Source organism: Pinus tabuliformis, chromosome 2_1 (assembly GCF_031772625.1).
Source record: "Pinus tabuliformis cultivar Carrire ecotype Pingquan chromosome 2_1, CPIR1, whole genome shotgun sequence".
In the NCBI taxonomy this organism is placed as follows: domain Eukaryota; kingdom Viridiplantae; phylum Streptophyta; class Pinopsida; order Pinales; family Pinaceae; genus Pinus; species Pinus tabuliformis.
The window spans coordinates 751,062,237-751,074,156 of record NC_142299.1 but is presented as its reverse complement, the minus strand read 5'-3'; positions in this window follow the sequence as shown (position 1 = coordinate 751,074,156).

Sequence of the window (11,920 nt, the reverse complement as noted above, 5' to 3'; positions counted from 1 at the left end):
CTACCACTCCACTGACCAGCATGTCTAGCCATAATATCTACCGATCTCCGCATCCATGGATCTCTAGGTCTAGATACTCCTAGTGAGATAAGTTGTGGTTGAATAAGTGGAATTCTCTCCAAGGCAAAAGAGATCAGGATCGACCCACAGGAAAAAAAAATTGTCTTTACATTCTTTACCTTAGTCAGTTGTTCTTTCATGGATGAAAGAACTACCTCACACCAGTTGAACACTTTTGGCTCTAAACACTCTAAATTATGTTGCATGTATGATTCTGTTTGCCAAGTGTAGTGTTGCACTGCTAGCCAGTTTGGCAATGGTAAAGAGGATCGTCCTGAATGGTAAATCACTAACATCCTTGATGTCAATATTTTTGTCTTTGCTAGGTTGAGCTCCTTCATGCCAGAACTATCATATATAGTCTCTCACTAATTCACCTCCTCTGGTAAATCGTGAGAGTGATATGGGGGCACCCCGCCTCGACAGTCCAGTTAGAAAGTATATATCATCGATGGTAAAACGGATCACTTTGTCCCTAATGTGGAAAGCCTGATTGGTAGGATCCCAATAATGAACAAGGAACTATAAAAGCTTAATTTGTTGTTGCATGATAAATAATTGAAAATACTTGAGTAACTCACAATTCCTTAGGGCCTCAACTGTACCTTGATTATTTAGGGAAATCATATCTTGTTCTTCATGCTCTTGTTCTCTCCATATAATCACTATTTTGATCTCATGAATGTTTGCAATGCAACCAATAGACAAATTACGATCAATTTTTTTGCAAAAAGCAATGGAAAATTTGGGAGAAAACATCTGTGTAAATTTGGTTTTTGCGCCCAGCACACCCCTCCCTTAGAGACAGTGTGTTGCAATGCATACAACCTTCTGGGTGTATGCAATGCAGCTCACCTTTCGATACTGAAAGGGTGCATTGATCCAGAGTTTAAAAAATGAAACCCTATGGGCCTCAAAAACTCAAAATTTTTCTTAAAAATGAAAATAAAACAAAAACATTGAAACAGGAACTATAAACTCAAAATGGGAACTCTGGCAAAAAAAACTCGAAAAAAAATCAAAAACAATGTTAAAAACAAAAAGTGTTGATGCTGGAATAACACCTTTTTTTTTCTTGGGTAAATTTTCAACATGTTTTAAAAATGGTGGTGAAAACCAAATTTTTGCACAAAAATTGTCCAAAAAACACCCTCAAAACGAAAAGTGGTAATGTTGGGAAAACAATTTTTTTTTCAAAAGTAAAATTTCAACATTTCGAAATAATGGCATAAAGTATTTTATCATGACCTCAAAAAACATTAAGACTTAAAAGAAATAATGAAAACATATAAGAAAATTAAAAGGAAAAAATTAAAACAATGAAAAAACACAAAACAAAAAAAGGTTAAAAAAAATAACAAAACATAAATTAAAACATATACTAAAAAAAAAAAAAAAAAATCAATCATAAAAATGTAAAAAAAAACAAAATTAATGATAAGAATTAAAAAAAAACAAAAAGAAACATTATAAACAAATAAATAGTAAAACAAATATTTTAAAAAAATGGAAAAAATAAAATAAAATCTTTTACACCATAATAAATAAATAAAAAAAATGCCAAAAAAAAAGCAAAAATATGGAAAAGAAAAAATAACATTTCAAATAAACTAAAAGTTTAGTATAAATAAATAAATCAAAGATTAAAAAAAAAATTAAAATTAAAAACAAACTAGATTTAAAAGAAATAGAAAATTAACGAAAAAAAATTAAAAACTACTAAAATTAAGATTAAAATGTTGATTACTTAAAAAAAAAAATATAAAAATATATATACAAAAATGAAAAATAAAAAATGTTAAAAAGAAATTATGTCATAAACCGTAAAAGAATTTGGAAAAAAATATAGGAGTAGTCTTTAACGCGACTTTTTGAAAGCATTTCCGGCGATTTTTTCCGGTGAAAATCCGGCAGTAATTTATTGGAATCCAAGTTTGATAGCTAATTTCTCCACAATGAAAGCGTCCCACGGGTTTTTCAGGGTGCTGAATCCAAATATGCAGTTAAAAAACCATTTTAACTGTAACAAATCATGATTTCATCTCAATTTCTTCCGCCGGATTCCGTCACCGGAATCTCAAAAAGTCGCATTATAGACAACTCCAAAAATATATATATAAATATAAAACTAAGTAGAAAATAGAGAAATTGAAAAAAAGACATTAGCAAAAACTGAAAAAAAATTAAAATAAATAAATAATAAATAAAAAAATAAAAAATAAAAACAAGCTAGTTAAATAATAATAATAATAGTTAACCAAAAAAAAAAAAACTAGTAAAATTAATATTAAAAAAAAACAAAAATTAACTCAAATTATAAAAAAAAAACCAAAAAAAATATGAAAACTATTTTAAAAAAAACCAAAAAAATATTAAATTATAAAAAAAAACAAAAAAAATTTAACATTTAATTATTATTATTATTATTATTATTATTAAGTTTTTCTTAAAACAAATTCTTTTTCTTATTTAAAAAAAAAAAAAAAATCATTAAAAAATTTTTAAATTTTTTTAAATGAATTAAAATTTAAAAATTTTGAAAAAATTATAAAAAAAAAATTTAAATTTAAATTTTTTTTTATGGGATTTTTTAAAAACAATTTTTTTATTTTATTTTATTTAAAAAATATGTATTATATTAAATTTTTGTTATAAAACATTTTATTTTTGATTATAAATTTTAAAATATATAATTATTATTTTAAAAAAATTATATATTTAAAAAAATTTAATTTAAAATCTTAAAATATATAATTATTATTTAAAAAAATTAAACATATGAAATTTTTTAATTTTCAATTTTAAAATTTATATTTATTATTAAAAAAGAAATTAAAAAAATAAGTGTTTTGGAGCCCCCCAGGTGCCCTTGGTGGCACGGTGGCGGGAACAAGGCCTGCGCGTAGGCCCTCCGCCCCCCGTCGCGCCACCACGAGCATTCGGGGATGGGCGTCTGATTCTGGGAATTGGACACCCGCCCCTCGGCCGCCCGTGGTGGCGTGACGGGGGGCAGAGGGCCTGTGCGCAAGACCCTCCGCTCGCCAACGCGCGAGCACCAGTGGCCGAGAGGCGGGTGTCCGATTCCGGGAATCGGACGCCCGCCCCCCGGCTACCCATGTTGGCGCAGCGGCGGGCGGAGGGTCCTCCGCGCAGGCCCTCCGCCCCCCGGCCGCCCATGGTGGCGCGGCTGCGGGCGGAGGGTCCTGCACGTAGGCCCTCTGCCTGCCGCCACGCCACCACAGGAGACCTGGGGCGGACATCTGATTCAGGGAATCGGATGCCCGCCCACCATCGCACCACCATGGGCGGCCGATGGGTGGGCAAAACACATATTTTTTCTTTTTTTAATAATAAATATAAATTTTAAAATTGAAAATTAAAAAATTTCATACGTTGAATTTTTTTAAAATAATATTTATATATTTTAAGATTTTACATTAAAAATTTTTAATTGTATAATTTTTTTTAAATAATAATTATATATTTTAAATTTATAGTTAAAAATAAAATGTTTTAAAAAAAACCCCATAAAAAAAAATTTACATTTAAATTTTTTTTTTTTAAATAATTTTAATTAGTTTAAAAAAAAATTAATTTTTTTTCATCATTTTTTTTAAATAAGAAAAAAAAATTGTTTTAAAAAAAGGGTTAATAATAATATTTGTTTTTAATAAAAAAATTTGTTTAAAAAAAAATTTAATCTTAATTTTTTTTTGTTTTTTTATATTTTCATATTTTTTTGGGTTTTTATTTTTATAATTTGAGTTAATTTTTGTTTTTTTAATATTTTTTTCTCTGTAAAAACTAATACAATGAGGCTGTAGCCTAAGTCGAGAGCATTTGAGTTCCTTCTGGTTATCAAAACTATCCCATATTTGGAAAAAACTAGTTACACTTTGCAAAAAACCAAACAGAAGAATGGGAATACAACGACAAAACCAAAATGAGTATTTGAGACAGCACCATCTGAAGCGATTAAGACAACATCATTTGACAGGAATGCTAAACATGATAGTAGTAGAACAAAAAAACATAAACAGAACCACAAAACCATGATAGCAGAACCAAACCCGTCAGCTACAAAGTTCTAATATGGCACGTGGAAGTCCATGTGGCATCACATAGGGAAGTCCTGGTCTAGTGGCTCCTCGACAACGGGGCAAGCATTCCCATACCATATATCTCCTGCCTTCGCCACACCACCTTTCGCCCCGCCATTTGGAGGTTCGGTTGCCTAAAGGGTGCCACCTGAGCTGCTAGCAATGGCCATTGAAATGGTAGCTCCATGAGAGCTGCCACCTGGTGGCCGGGTACTGCCAGCAGTATCATCTTCCTCAAGCTATCCGCCTCGCGTTGTTGCTCTACCTTCATACGTTGAGAGCTGCTCTGAGGCAAGATTACCCACAATTTTGCAGTTGTCATGAGGTTGCTCTATCGGATTATGCTCTGGAGCACTGTGATGTGCCTCTTCTTCAGAAAATATGATGGTTATGTTTGCGGTGATAATGGGCCAGTTCAGGTTGCTCTAGAAGCGGAAGTGAGTCGTATGGAAGGCATTGTGTGGATAGATTCTGCGGGTCGGGCTGGGAGGTGGAGAATTAGCCTGAGAGGAAGGTGGAGAAGTAGGAGGTGGTGGCTATTCTATGCTTTGCACAGCCTGAGAGCGATCTCGCCCCCCTTGGCTACCTCCATGGCGGCTCCTCATGCAGTGACAAACCATGGTAATGCGGCGGAGGAGAAGCTCAGGAGAACTGGGTGCTTGGATGGGATGTAGAGAATGCGCAGAGGGTTCTTGAATAAGGTTCAAAGGGTAGAGCTGGGGATGGGAATAATGAAATCCATTACCAAAGCCTAGATAACAAAGAAGCGAGCAGTGATTGCCTATAACAGTTCTGCTGTAGGGGTTTCCTGCATGGAGCGGGCAAGTGTTGAACGAGGTAGGACAAACAATAGGGTTGATGGGCATAGGTGCCATGTTTAAACTACCAACATCCTTATCTCGGCCTGGGCGATCATTTAAGATATCCTGTAGGTAGACCGGCTCTTGCCTTAGGTGAGTCTGCAGGTGCCATACCTGGCCATGGGAAGAAGCGTTGTCGTGCAACTGGCTGGGCCGAGTGCCGTCGTTCCACTGAATCGCCATTAATAACCTTGAATTTCACCTGCATCCAGGTTTGTTTTTTTTAATATTAATTTTGCTATTTTTTAAATTTTTTTCATTAATTTTTTATTTTAATTTTTAACTAGCTTGTTTTAAATTTTTAATTTTTTTCCTAGTTTTTGCTAATGTTTTTTTTTTAATTTCTCTATTTTTTACTTACTTAATTTTATATTTATATTTTTAAATTTTTTTTTTTCCAAATTCTTTTATGGTTTATGAAATAAATTTTTTTAACATTTTTTTTTTTTTTTTTTGTCTTTTTTATATATTTTTTTGTATATGTCTTTTAGAGACAATTATTTCATGTGGATTGAAAATTTAATTAATGATATATAAATATGTAGAATATAAAAAATGCAAAATATCGACTTTCTATAAATATGAAAAACAATAAAAACCTCACTACAAAAAAAATAAAAATAAAAATAAAAACAAGAAAATATGAAGAAGAAAACCACTTCCAAAGCTATTAAATTTAAAAAATAATTATTTACATTTCATACATTATAAAATTAAAAGTAAAAAAAAGCCTCTTAAAAAAAGGGCATGGTGTAGAATTACCACTTTTTAAAATCAACATCAAAATCACTGCCATTCTAAAACGCAATGTACATAAAAAAAGTTATAGTGCCAAAAACTATGCTCTGAAAAAAACATGTGTCTTTTGTATCACCCCTTTTTAAAATCGGGTCACTTTTTTGCTATCTCTACAAAATGAGTAACAGTATCAGTTCCTGTTTCAAAGTTTACATTGTTATAAATGGAGTGAAATGAAAGAGAACAAAGATAGCTCCTACATAGTCCAGATGACATGAGGAACGACCCACTGAATCCTCCGCAATGAGCTAGTGAACTTCGAGGTAAAAATTGCTCTAGAGCACAAAAATCAAATGGTAAAAGTGAAATGGTAAAAATGAATGGTGAAACTTGCTTTTATGTTTATTTCTTGCACATTAATCAAGTAAACATTATTTTTGTCATTTTTATCCATGAAACAAGTATTTTTTATGTATTTTGATGGTGTTTTGAGCATGTTTAACAACTAAAATGTAGAATCTTACGTGCTCAAATGTAAATTGAACATCTTTGACCACAAATCAAACTTTTATCTCTTTTTTGAGATTTGTTAAAAATGAAAAAGGAACCCCCTTGGAGTCCTCTTTAAGCTCTTTTCACACTCTAAATATGAAAAGATTGTTGAGCGCTTGTCCCTTCCAGCTCGTTAAAGGATTAGAAATGATATATCTCTTGTATTATTTACATTTTTTCAGACTTGAGAGATTATTTTATGAAAAATAACTTATGGATTTTCCTTTTCCCTTTCCAAACTCCCTAAACATGAAAAGTACCAAGTTATCTTTGTCGTTAAACTCATTAAAAACATCAAATAGACACAAACTTGTCCAAATAGACAAGACCGAATTTCACCTTCACTAGACTCATTAAAGCATCAATGGATTCACCCGAAGGGTGAAATTATACAACAAGCATATGTTATCCTCCTCAAGCTTGATAAAAATAAAGAGGTACTAGTCAGCAATGACTGGGGAAATGGGAAAAGCCAAGAAAACTTTATGGTAGCAAGTCGCTCTTGAACATGACACTTTCACCTCATCACCATGACTACGTGGGTTGGAACATTTAGCTTTATGTTTATCACACCATTGGTCTATCATACCATCCATTACTTTGTTTTGGGTCAATGCTACCAATTCATCTTAGTGTCACCAACATGTTCAAGAGAAGTCATTCAGTTCAAACTTCATCTTTTGCATACGGTAAACCTTCATTTTCATGACCTCCATTCCTGAACCTTGTGTTGTCAATATATTTTTCATCTCGAAAATAATTTACCTCGTTTCGTGTCATTGATGTGGGATACATCAAGGCCCACCTATGACGAGTCACTTCTTGTCGACATGAGAACATCATCTGAGAAGTTGACCTAGAAACACCACTTTAGTACCTTAAGGCTTTCATACATCAGTGGTAAGTTTCTCGCTTCCGATGATAGGTTGAAGTCACTGACCTTCGAATGAAATACTTTGTATGGTGTTTGACATCAAATCATTTATTCACACCGTGCGAAATGTACTATAGTACCTTGAGGGTCATTATCATTATTCGCGATTCCTCTCGTGCCTGTTAATGGCCTACATCATTGACTGGTAATCAGACGATGTCTTCCCATGTTCGACATCAGACATCTATTCACATGGTTAGACTTGTACTTGAGTGAAAGATTCAACAAGATTGAAGACCCCAGATCTAGTTTCATTCATCTAGGCTGCAATATTTTCAGGAGTACTAAATCAAATGTACAATGGCCTTAAATTAATGCTCATCCATTCATGGGTCTATATTTGTAGATGACTATATTTGTACATCTAATGAAATTTTATAAGTTGAGCATTGGTATGCCTTCCGTCAGCTAGCTCATGAGAAAAACTCAAATTATCATGATATATGTATTGTAATCGGTGTAGGTCACCTTCTGCTTTGAAACCTCCTCTCCACATGATAAATCATTTCACTCGACATACATATTTACGACATCATGCTTTAGGGGGGAACTGTTACAGATCCATTTGGGCACATCAACCCCAACCTACAGATCATTACTATTAGGGTCCATCAACCCATAATTTAGTTGTTACATTCCCTAAATAAGTCAACCATCAGAATGCCTAGCTTCCTAAGATTTCCATGACCAAAATCATCCAGAAACTGCCTCTAAGAAGATCTGTGTAGGTAGGCCTTCATTACCATTCACTGCAATGCAAACCATACACTTATAGGGTGCTATGCAGTGCACTTGGTCCCTTTTTGTCCTACGGCAGACGAATTTGAGCGAATTTCCATGAGGGTTTGAAAGATTTCTTATATATTGGATGCCTCTAGAAGTTTCTCAAGGCTATCTACTCCATTGAGCTTGTATTTGGATGAAGAAGGGAGTTAAGGAACATCAATCCCTTATCCCTTACTCAATGGAACTAAATTCTAAGTTTGGGAGGGCATTCATTATCATCGTTTATGGCATAACTTCCTTCATTCACCTATAAAAATACCACTCATCTAAGTGATCAGGGGCTAGAAATTATTGAATTATAGGGAGATGTTGTTAGTATGAGACTTGAGTTGATTCCAAGTATTGTAATGATGTAAAAATTTCTTGCTTGTTATAAGGAGAGGATGGGATTGAACTGGAAGAGTGATGTTGAGTCAAGCAATGGGTTGTAACTCTTCATTTTACTAATAAATTGTTCAAACCTTTTTCCATATTCTTGTGTTATTCATTTATGCTTTCACATGTGTATCATGTACTTGATTCGATGCTATGTTTAACCAATAGATCATTATCATATGCTTTAATTGGTTGTTGTCTTCTGTCTATGTGCAGGTACTCTTGAAGCAAATTAAGTACAGAGAGAAGTGATAGAATTGGTCAAGGGAGATAAGGAGCAAACGAAAGCTACAGGTAGGCTTATTTGTCTCTTATTTTATCTATTGGTCATAGGAGAAGTAGAGAATTCTTTGCACTATTGTTCTAGACTTAGCTACTAGTCTAGGGGTTTAAGCCTTTATCTATAAACATTAAAACTTCCCAAAATAGTCATCATTTATTATCTGTTGTGACTTCCACACAACATTTGTGAGAAACCAAAATTGTTCAAGTTTTTCAGTACCCAGACCCTTGAATATGGGCATCTTCATAGCACTCACCATATTGAATAGTGGAGGTGGAGGTGGAGGCAAAGTTGTAGGTGCAAGTGTGTGAGGTGGAGATGAAGGTGTAGGTGGAGTGGACGGTTGTGGTATTCTCGCAACACCCTGATTTACCATCTTTGTTTCACCTTGAGTTGTATTCAAACTACTACTTTCTTTGTTACTATCAGATGCTCCCAATAAAGGACTATACTCAACACCAGAATCTAAATCTCTTATGAATGGCTTTCCACTTCATGTAGTTCCCGTTAAGTCTTGCCTAAACATCAATTCAATGGCATAAACTGTTTCTCACATGATAACATTTTGATCCAAGTTTTCAGAGATTTCAAATACTTACTATTACATGGAATTTGCATCTACAGGTAAACACATTTTCCCCACAACGGCCGCCAATTTGTTACATGAAATTTGCATCTATGGATTAACACATTTTTGCTAGGCGGGTAGCTACACCTAGAACGACAGGAAAAAAAAAAAAAAAAAGTAGTTTAACCTTTTCCTATAGTAGAAAAATGAGATGAAGGAACTTACTTGTAGTCTTTCGCTTCCTTAATCCCCTTTGAATCACTCCCGTCACTCCCACTTGAACTAAACCTCGCTCAATTGGTACCTGTATCAAGAGAAACAAAAAGAACAAATGATCAAACCATACATGATCTATGTACTATATTCCAATGGAATCCAAGAATTGAAACACATAATCATCATAGATATGAACAATAATATGAGAAAAGGAAAAAACTCTTTATTAATGTAGAAGGAAGAATATAACCCAATACAGTTCGATCCTGTGCCACTCCTCAAGCTCCAGTCCAACCCTCACCACATCAAAAGCACACCAATCTAGCAACATAACATTGCTTGACATGAAATCCATTCTCAAACCAAACAAATTTCCTTATAAAATTCATATTCTAGCCCCATTGATCACTATAATGACTGCTTAATTTATAGGAAATGGAGGTGGTTTCATCATAAATGAGGGTATTCAATGTCTTTCCAATCTTGGAGTTATTTTCCATGAAGCAAGTGATGAGAGGATAAGAGGTTAATTGATCCTTAGCCTATACAATTTTGAGCTCATAGGAGGAGATAAGAGATGGGAACCTTCTAGAATCGTCTAGAATGAAGGAATATTCCCAGAACCCTATGAAAATTTTGCTCAATCTCACCCAGTGCATGCTAAAGAGGGCCTAAGTGCACTGCAGTGTAGGCCACAGTGGGCTTTCCTTATCTGCAGCGCACTATCTCAAGGCTTGGGCTACGCTGGTGTCCCAAGGAGGCATTTCAGGAAGGCTTCAGGCCAAGAAACTTTCATAGAAGGAGGCATTCAATGAGTTAACTTATATAAGGCATGTAACAACTCAATTAAGGTTTGATGAGCCCTAATGGTACTAATCTAAATGTTGGGAGTGATGTGCCCAAATAGACATGTAACATTTGCCCCCTAAAGCATGAAGTCGAAAATGATAATTTCGAGTGATATGCTTTACGATGTGATGGATAGGAACCGAAGTAGATGGTGACTCACATCAATTACAATACATAACATCATGATATTTTCGAGTTTTTCCTAAATTCCCGAGGGAAGGCATAACCATACTCAGCATATAAATTTTTCATTACATGTACATAGATAGTCATCTAAGATATAGACCCATGTTGGGATGACCATGAGTTTAAAGCCATCGTACAGAAGATTTAGTACTTTCCTGAAATCGCAGTCCAAATGGATGAAACAAGATCTGGGGTCTTCTATCTCATCCAATTGTTCACTCAAGTACGAGTCTAACTATGTGAATATGTGATCTGATGTCGAACATGGGAAGACACTATCTGAGTACCAGCCAATGATGTAAGCTGTTAACAGATGACAGAGAGATCACCAATAATGATAATTATTCTCAAGGTACTACACTACATTCTACATGGTGTGAATAAATTTGTTGATGTTGAATACCATACAAAGTCTTTCGATCAAAGGCCAGTGATGTCAACCTGTCACTGAAAGCAAGAAACTTGCCATTGATGTATGCAAACCCCAAGGTATTGAAAGGGTGTTTCTAAGTCAACTTCTTGGATAATGTGTTAATGTTGACAAGAGGAAACTCAACACAGGAGGGCCTTGATGTATCCGACATCAACAACACGAAATGAGTGTAATGATTTTGAAGACAGAATTTGACTGACGACATAAGGTTCAAGAATGGCAGTCATGAAAATGATGTTTTATGAGTATTTCAAAGGATGAAGTTTTACTAAATGAATTCTCTTGAACTTGTTGGGGACACTGAATGAATTGGCAGCATTGACCCAAAACCCAAGTGATGGATGGTGTGATAGACCATAGGTATGATAACCATTAAGTATAGAATGGAACCCAAATAGTCATAGAGATGAAGTGAAAGTGTCATGCTCAAGAGAGACTTGCTACCATAAACTGATTTATCCCTTTTCCCATTTTCCCCAGTCATTGTTGACCAATACCTATTTATTTTTTAACAAGCTTGAGGAGGCTAACATATGCTTGTAGTATAGTTCCACCCTTTGAGTGAATCCATCACTATGTGATGTTTTAACGAGCCTAGTGAAGGTGAAACTTGGTATTATTATGATGGATAAGTTTGTCAAGAGGTTGGCTAATAAGACCACTCATTGTATCTATTCCTCAAAAAGGGTAAAACAACCAAGTGAAAGCATATGATCGACCAAGAAAATAGTGATGATGGAAGGACAAAAATCAAGGCTTATCTGACAAAAGTGGCTGATAGAATGGAAATCATGATGGTTAAAATGGATATTGGTTCATTTTTACACAAGATTGAACCATAGAGAACTTGCTTGGATTCAGTTTCATTTTTACACAAGCTTGAACCATGGAAAACTTATGCTTGAGATTGATTTACATGCCCCCAGCATGATGACTTGATTCTAGGTGTGTCACATGGAATGAGTCGATCTTGCAGACAA